At 48.2% G+C, this 9,064-nt stretch overlaps 1 long non-coding RNA gene across 1 annotated transcript; it reads left to right on the top strand.

Moving 5' to 3' along the window:
- The first annotated feature begins 2,898 nt into the window (after positions 1–2,898).
- On the top strand, positions 2,899–4,128 carry LOC109204595 (uncharacterized). Its single transcript, XR_002064102.2, has 2 exons — positions 2,899–3,272; positions 3,976–4,128. It is a non-coding gene; the product is annotated as an uncharacterized LOC109204595 (long non-coding RNA).
- The last annotated feature ends 4,936 nt before the right edge of the window (positions 4,129–9,064 follow it).

Here is a 9,064-nt window from a genome sequence, read left to right as displayed (position 1 = left end):
AGAGAGAATTAGAGAGAAATAGAGAATTATAAAAAGGGAATTAAAAAACACAACATGGTACATTATTACAAATAAGGCACTCGCACATCAAAAGTAAAACTTGGAAGCTTTGTGTCTCTGTCATTATTTCTTCTGCCATACAGCTACACCACCGGAGCATGGTACAAAGAAGTCGCTTTAAAAAAATACATTTAGTATAGCTCTTCAGGCATAGAAAACATAACTTTACCTTACATCGAGGACAAACAACAAATTTACAATTCCACCTGCTGTGCTCAACCAGGAGGGTGAGACAGGCATGGATAGAAGGACACTTGTGGATTTTCTTCCAATGAACCGAAGGTTATATCTGGGCAGGTTTGTAGTGTTTTTAGTGATTTTCACAGCAGTCTTTCCAAGGCAGTGGACTCTGCCATTCCCTCAAACACTGCAAGCAGAATTCAAACGGCTGTCCATTTACTGCTGTGCACACTTTACAGAGGACATACAAATCTGATCCATTATCACAGTGGATCTGCATACAGGACATGGAGACCTCCCTTATGGGGATGCTGCTGATATATTATAAATTGTTATGTCTATATTTAGCCTAATGGTAAGGAGAAATGTTACTTTTTTCAACATTGAGATCCTTTGAGATCAAAGTGGATCAACAGCTATCACCAAATTAAGCACTCTAAAAACTGCACTGGAAAAATATCCCTAACTTCACCTGTGATCACACAGTAGTTTTCTGTTGCAGGTTGTGTGAAAGAGGATGAAGATACAAGCTGGTGATGATCCAGTGCACCTGGTCTCAGGACATGAAGAAAAAGCCTGATCACCTTCTCCACAAAAACAAGGTGAGCTTAATGTTATGATTGATTTTTTTAAGTTACGTATGTTACTTTAATAATAGTCACAGATTATTTGCAAATGCAATGAATGCTGTTATGTGTATGATGACCAAAACCAAAACTCTGTTATTTCTTGCTGGTTTTCAATGGAAGATTATACCCATCCATTCAATTGAATTTGTTTTGAAGTCATTTTTTGCCTTGATTTAGCTTGAAAGTCAAAAACACCACCAACAAAAAACTTGTAAAACTTCTTTTTGTTTCCTTTTTTCCTTTGAAGAAATCCTGAGCAGGAGGAATCAAACAGCTAAGAGCATCTTGACCACAGTGGGGGAAAAGGTGTGCACTGAGGATGATTTTGAAATATTAACTTTGTTGTCACTGCTAAGGAGTTTTGGACACAGAAGGAGTGTGTTTAAAATGTCTGCATTAAAAATAACAATCTTCAGTGGTGTTCAGGGAAGCTGATATAATTATTTGTGACATGTTTAAATATTTTGTGAGGTTCATCTCTGTCCTCTGTTGTGTGTGTAGGATATCTTATGGCTGAAGTCCGGCTGACTGTTGGTGGGAAGCCGCTGGATAACGACTCTGCATCTCTGGCTGAATATGGGCTCAAACCTCATGTGGTGCAGATGGTGGTGAAGGTCTACAGAGGCTGACAGACACCAGCAATATGATACATCCAAAGGACAAAATGCATCATCTTTGCTAGCTGGCACTGAACTGTGTCATCTTTGATCTTTGGTTTTCTTCTACACTTAAACATACAGCTCAATGAAGCATTAAATGTAAGAGACTGTAAGACTATTATAACAAGTAAGTTATCCAGAGTAGGCCTTGAGATGGAAAGGATAGATACAGCTTCAGTAAAAGACATTTTCAGGGAAAGAACATTTTCCAATTCCTCTTTGGAAATTTGAATATTGTGAAAAACGACTTGAAAAAACATGTTTTTAATAAGGCTTGGAGCTAAATGTGGAAAAATGTTGCTATTTATTTCAGCATCTTTCAGTTTACAAACGGCGTCCCATTGAATAACTGGAATCCCCCCCTCCCCCGTTTTCACATAATGTGAAGGCATCCAGTGGGATGGTTCACATTTTTGAAACTCCTGATATTGCGTGAAATCCCTTTATGCACACTTTGATTAACAGGGGGAGCCAACAAGCATTAAAAAAAGGATTTTTTTTTTTAAATGGGAAGAGCAACCAAATTATAACATAACATTAAAGTAAGCATGTGCTACACACCTCCTGCATGAATCAACAAATTAAGATATGTTTAATCAGTGATGCAAAATCTTATAAAACATGCTTTGGTTTTGTCGAGTGCACTCTTGCTGCCTTTAGCAGAGAGCGCTAATTCTGGGACTAGAGGATGTTTACAGCACACAGTATATGAAGAAAACTATAAAGATGTTTACATACAGTCTATAAAAATGGAGCAATGGTAATACAACCACAAAATTGTTTCACAGCTATATAAAGATATTTAATTAATCAGATAAAAAAAAAAAACTGCATTTTTTTATGCTGTGCCACTGGTATTCTATTTGTACTTGTCTAGATTTATACTCCTCTCTACACCTCTTTAGATGCTGTATTGCTTTAAAACATTATCAAAACAAGCACATTGTCCTTGTATCATTGTGAGCCACTAAATGTCTTTCGCTGACATCCAGGGTTCTGACAGGTAACTGGAACTTGACTGTGATGTGAACATACCAGTGCCCATTCTGCTGGTTAAAAAAATAAGAAGGTTGTGGTGGACCACTAGAGGGCTCCACTCACACCCAGTGTTGAGGAAGTGTGTTCTTCTGTTTTGTGGCGCGATATGTCCAGTTGATGTTGGAGACAAATAAAGAAGGAGTGTGAACTGAGAGCTCTGTGTCGTAATGCTTACCTCCACATTGGTGACCCCTGACTCGAGCATGCAACGGGCCGCAGATAACGCAGACTCCGCTTTGGAGGCATCGGCGGCCGCCGGACCTCCGCCTCCTGTTGCAGCTACGTTCGCTGTGGCGCTGAAACTGCCGGACTTTTGGCTCCATGACCAGCGCCGTAGCTCCGCAAACGCACATAACGCACACTGCGTAGGGCACCAAATGGCCGGTAGGGCACCAAAAAAATCAGGGTCGTAAAAAAAAAAAGTAAACCATATTAATACTATAAATATCATATGCATTAATATGGTTAAACAATACAAAAGCAACATAAAACAATTTTCCCGAGAAAAGGGGTGAATCTGCTTTGTGCCCTGTCTCCAGTCTCCTCCTGGTGCCCCCCCCCCACTCCCAGTGGTCTGTTCTATAATGCCTCAATTCGGTATTGGTAAACACCTGTTTGAACATGGCCTCGAAACGGCAACAGGAGTCGGGAGCGGAGAAAAGAAAGAAGAAGAGGAAGCGTGATGAAACTCAGGCGTCGCTTGCCGGTAAGGCAATGTTTAAATAATAACAATAAAAAAAGTTCATTATTGTAGCCCTTGCTTGCACGCTCATGTCCGTCAACTCTGTGATAGCTCCTGTTAGCAGTGTTCATACTGTGTTAACAAATGTTGCAAATGATTGATGTTGGGTAGTTTGTTTACGTTGTGGATATGAATATAGAATGGACTACTAAAAGCAACTCATCATGGTCACTCAATTGACGGTTTTCAGATAACGTTAGCAATCGTGAGACTAGCATTTCCCTCCTCAGGTTGCTAGCTGGCTAACGTCATGCATGCTACTGATTAACCTTAACTTTGGGATAGGTCAGTGATGCAGTCAAGTATTATTATCAGATTAGACAAGATTACTTTGTATGTTGCTGCATTTCAGGATATCTATAAAGACGCATATCTTATTTATGCGGCATAAATAAGATATAGGTTTCATATTACAGTGTAATATGAAACCTATATCTTCCAGTAATATAGATTTCCTACTTGCGCATTTATATCAAATTATGTACAGCATGTTTATATTGCCATTTGCCATTATGAAAATCTATACATGTAAAATATAGTTAGTAATTTTTAAATGTACCAGTGACTTACTTAATTTATTAGTCTTATAATGCAATTTTTCGTAGGCCTACTGTAGATTCAAAATTGTATTTCTGTAAAATCCCTGAATATTTTCTCTTGTATGCAGGGTCAATGCTTAAATATGTTCAAGGAGGATCTCAAGGACAGGATGAACCATCCAGTAGTAGTGCCATCCCTGGACATCAACCACCAGCCATTGTAGACCCTGCAACAATCCCTAGCCAAGAAGAACAAGAACCATCAACCACCAGTTCAGGTACAGTTCCATACACAAGTACCACTGAGAGTCCTGTCACTGAGAGACTATCAGAAAGTGACACTGTGGAGACATGTGTGCCCCCTTCAACCGATCCTGCTCTTTGGCCAGCTCACATTGTAGATGCTGATCGTGTTGAAATTGTGCGGAGAGGTCCTTTTAATGTCAGCTCTGATTTTAATTTTCCAAAGGGGCCTGAGTATTTATTTGTAACAGTATTTTTAACCTCCTTTAACCTTATTTATTTGTTTAACTGTCATGTTTGTTGTTATTTAATTAAACAAATTCCACTGAGAAATTCAAAAGTATTAATGTTTTTTTTTTTTTTTTTAAGTGGCGGGGGGGGGGGGCACCATAAAGCATTTGTGCTTAGGGCACCCAAATGGCTAGCAACGGCCCTGTCCATGACCCCCCGTCATGGTTCGTGCACGTGGAGGCTCAGTTCGCCCTTCGCGGCATCTCGGCTGACGACACGAAGTATCACCATGTGGTGGCCTCACTCGACCCGCTGGCCACCCGCCGCGCGATGCCGCTCCTCCGGGACCCACCCGCCCAAGGGAAATACGCCGCCCTTAAAGAGCTGCTTCTTCGGCGCTATGCCCTCTCCGACGCTGAACGAGCCGAAAAGCTCCTCAACCTGTCAGGCTTGGGTGGCGGTACCGCGCTCGAGCTCATGGAGAACATGCTGTCGTTGCTCGGGCCGGATGACGGGGGATTCCTCTTCGCCCACCTCTTCCTCCGCCAGCTACCGGCCGCCGTGAGAGCCGTCCTCGCAAACTCCCCGCTTCTGCCTGCGAAGGATTATCGCTCCCTGGCTGAAGAAGCGGATCGCATTCTCCTGGCTAGCCGCACTTTCAACGTTCACGCCGTGGCTACGGACTCGCCGGCGGCGCCTTCCACGCCACCACCTGCCTCCCCCAGAGCATCCGCCCCCTTGCTGACGGCAGGGATTGCTACACGCCGGCACGGCGGCAAGAACATCTGTTTCTACCATCAGCGATTTGGCGACAGAGCGCGTCGCTGCCTGCCGCCTTGCGCTTTCTCGGCCCAGGGAAATGGACCCGCCAGCGCGCCGTAGCAGCCGCGACCGCTGGCAATACAGAGAGGCTGCTCTTCATAGAGGACTCGCGCTCCGGGAGACGTTTCTCGTGGACTCCGGCTCCCAGAAGAGCCTCCTTCCCCCTACCGCTGCCGACGGACTAGCAGCGAACTGTGGGCCGCAGCTCATGGCAGCTAATGGCTCTCCCATCAAAACGTTTGGGGAAAGGTTGGTGACTGTTTGTTTTCATGGCCGGGATTTCCAGTGGAACTTTGTTGTTGCCGCTAGCTCTGTACCTATTTTAGGTGCTGATTTTCTGTGCGCTCACGGACTGCTTGTCGATGTTGCTAACAGATGTTTAATTGATGCTCTTTCGTTTTCTTCGCTGCCATGTTTTACACGGGCCGCCGAACCCCTAATTCGGGCTAATGTAGTGACCTCCGGGGATGCTTTTCAGCGTTTGCTTTCAGAGTTTCCATCGCTGTCTGTCCCTGATTTCTCTGGCGCGGTAACGAAGCATGGGGTTGAGCATTATATTCCCACGGTCGGGCCCCCGGTGTTCGCGCGCGCGCGCCGCCTCGACCCCGCGAAACTGTCCGTCGCTCGGGAAGAGTTTGCAGCCATGGAGCGCCTTGGCATTGTACAGCGTTCGAACAGTGCATGGGCCTCTCCGCTTCACATGGTGCCCAAATCAGACGGTCGGTGGCGGCCGTGCGGAGATTTCCGCCGTTTAAATAATGCCACGGAGAATGACCGTTACCCCATCCCCCACATTCAGGATTTTTCTGCCAACCTCGCCGGAATGTCGATTTTCTCTAAAATTGACTTGGTGCGGGGGTATCACCAGGTTCCCGTGCGCGCCGAAGACGTCCCTAAGACCGCTGTCATTACCCCCTTCGGCTTGTTCGAGTTTTTGCGCATGCCGTTTGGCCTGAAAGGTGCCGCCCAGACCTTTCAGCGGCTGATGGACTCAGTTTTGCGTGGGCTGCCGTTCGTTTTTGTTTATCTGGACGATATATTGGTGGCCAGCTGCTCAGCGAGCCAGCACGAGTCCCATCTGCGCCAGGTTTTCCAGCGTTTGGCAGCGCACGGCCTGATCATCAACCCTTCCAAGTGCCAGTTTGGGTTGCCTGTTCTGGATTTCCTCGGGCACCGCATTTCCGCTGAAGGTGTGGTTCCGTTGCCCGACAGAGTCCAGGCCGTTTCAGCTTTTCCACGCCCCACGTCGGTTAAAGCGTTGCAGGAGTTCTTGGGGATGATAAATTTTTACAACCGCTTTCTCCCCAGAGCTGCCCACCTGCTGCAGCCACTCTATGCTGCCTTAAAAGGTAAAACAGCCAAAGATCCGGTTGACTGGCTGCCGGAACGCATCCATGCGTTTTCCGCAGCCAAGTCTGCGCTGGCTGACGCCGCCCTGCTGGCACACCCGCTCCCGTCGGCGGAGATCGCGTTGACCACCGACGCGTCCGACGTGGCAGTGGGTGGGGTGTTGGAACAGCGGGTTTCAGGTCTCTGGCAACCGCTCGCCTTTTTCAGTCGTACGCTCCGGGATGCCGAACGCAAGTACAGTGTTTTTGACAGGGAGTTGCTAGCCCTGCACCTCGCGACACGGCATTTTCGTTTTTTCCTCGAGGGTCGCAACTTTACTGCGTACGTTGACCACAAACCTTTGACGTTTGCGATGTCCAAGGTCTCTGACCCATGGAGCGCACGCCAGCAGCGCCAGTTGGCGGCCATTTCGGAGTTTACCACAGACATTCAGCACGTGGCTGGTAAGTCCAATCACGTCGCTGACTGTCTGTCACGTGTGTTGGTTTCTCCGGTGTATGTCGGCGTCGACTACGCTGCCATGGCCGCCGAGCAGCATGCTGACCCGGACATCCTGGCGCTTCAGTCAATGAAAACGGGCCTCGTGCTGGAGGACACCCCGGTGTGGGACGGCGGTCCGCGCCTTCTTTGCGACGTTTCTACCGGCCGCCCCCGCCCGGTGGTTCCCCTTTCGTGGCGTCGTCGTGTTTTTGACTCGGTGCATGCCCTCTCTCATCCCGGCGTCCGGGCCTCGGTCAAGCTGGTCAGCGCCAGGTTCGTTTGGCCGGGCCTTCGCAAGACGGTGAAAGAATGGGCGGCGGTTTGTGTCCCATGCCAACGCTCAAAAATCCACCGGCACACGCAGGCACCCCTCGAACCTTTCCGTATCCCCGGTCGGCGTTTCGATCACGTTCATGTGGACCTGGTTGGTCCCTTGCCGCAGTCACAGGGTTTCACGCACCTTTTGACTGTGGTGGACCGCACAACCAGGTGGCCGGAGGTGGTGCCACTGGCGTCCACGACAGCGGCGACGGTGGCCAGAGCGTTTTTGTCGACGTGGGTTTCCCGTTTCGGTCCCCCTGCTGACATTACCTCGGACAGGGGCCCACAGTTTGTTTCTGAGCTTTGGTCTGCTATGGCTGACGGCTTGGGGGTCAAGGTCCACCGCACCACAGCATACCACCCGCAAGCTAACGGGATGTGCGAAAGGTTTCACCGGTCTCTTAAGGCCGCGCTCCGGGCTTCCTTAACAGGTGGCGACTGGGTCGACCGTCTTCCGTGGGTTTTGCTGGGATTGCGTAGCGCGGTTAAAGAAGACCTCGGGGTTTCCCCGGCTGAACTGGTCCTCGGCCAGCCCCTCCGGGTCCCGGGGAATTCTTGCCTGAGAGCCCTCCCCCATGTTTTGATCCCTCTTTGTTGCCTTTTCGCCCCCCGAAAGGCTCGTTTCCTGTTCCTGGTCCCGTGCACCACTGCCTGCCTGACACTTTTGTTCCGAGTTCGTTGGACTCTGCTCGTTTCGTTTTCGTCAGGCACGATGCCCATAGGACTCCGCTGCGTCCCCCATATGACGGGCCGTACAGGGTTCTTAAACCAGGCAACAAACATTTCATTTTGGACTTTGGCGGTCGGCAGGAGGTTGTCTCTGTTGACAGACTTAAGCCTGCACATGTTATGCAAGAGGATCAGGTGGTCCCGGCCCAGGCCCCTCGTCGCGGCCGCCCACCTGCCACCGGGCTGCTGGATTCTGTTTTTCCCCCAGGAGTGATCCACAATCACCGGAGTCCAAGTCGTCTGCAGCTTTTTCTGACCGCCGGTGCCAGCCTCGCTTCCGGGTGGGTTGCCCTCTGTCAGTTCCCCACCCCCCCGGTTCAGCCGTTCCGGCCGTTTGCTTAGGCCCCGGGTCCTGGACTAGTTCTGCTGGGTGTTCGGGGGGGCATGTGTGGTGGACCACTAGAGGGCTCCACTCACACCCAGTGTTGAGGAAGTGTGTTCTTCTGTTTTGTGGCGCGATATGTCCAGTTGATGTTGGAGACAAATAAAGAAGGAGTGTGAACTGAGAGCTCTGTGTCGTAATGCTTACCTCCACAAGGTAATCTTTAAATATACCAAATGTACAGGTACATCCTGAAGGGTGCAATATTCCACACAGGCAGGAGGGGTCACTATTTGAAAACAGTTGCAGGTGAGCTAAAGTACATGCAGTGGCATAACACTGCAAACCAGGGATACTGGTTAAATGACCATAGGGAGATTTTAAATAGAAAAAACTAACAAAAGATCAAAATACATATGTACATATTACTCAGAAATCATATCAAGTTTGAACTCTGCTTTTTTAGGGAACAGAAGAAGTCAAATTAACCATGGGTTCAATCTGGTTACAAAAAGCTTTCTTCACATTAGTAAATACATTACTCGTACATCACCTGCATGTGGGTAAATCTTGGAGTCACACAGGAAGCAGCAGAGCCAGCTTCCTAGGCCTATACTGATATAGAGTGAAATCAGCAAGACTTATATGTGTGCGAGCACATGGTTCCTGGCAGTTATTTTGTATCCGTAATCATAATGCAACAATCGAAAAGGGAGGTG

The sequence above is a fragment of the Oreochromis niloticus genome, linkage group LG12, assembly GCF_001858045.2.
Source record: "Oreochromis niloticus isolate F11D_XX linkage group LG12, O_niloticus_UMD_NMBU, whole genome shotgun sequence".
NCBI lineage: Eukaryota > Metazoa > Chordata > Actinopteri > Cichliformes > Cichlidae > Oreochromis > Oreochromis niloticus.
The sequence above is the reverse complement of the archived record's forward strand: the minus strand, read 5'-3'. Positions and strand labels throughout refer to the sequence as shown.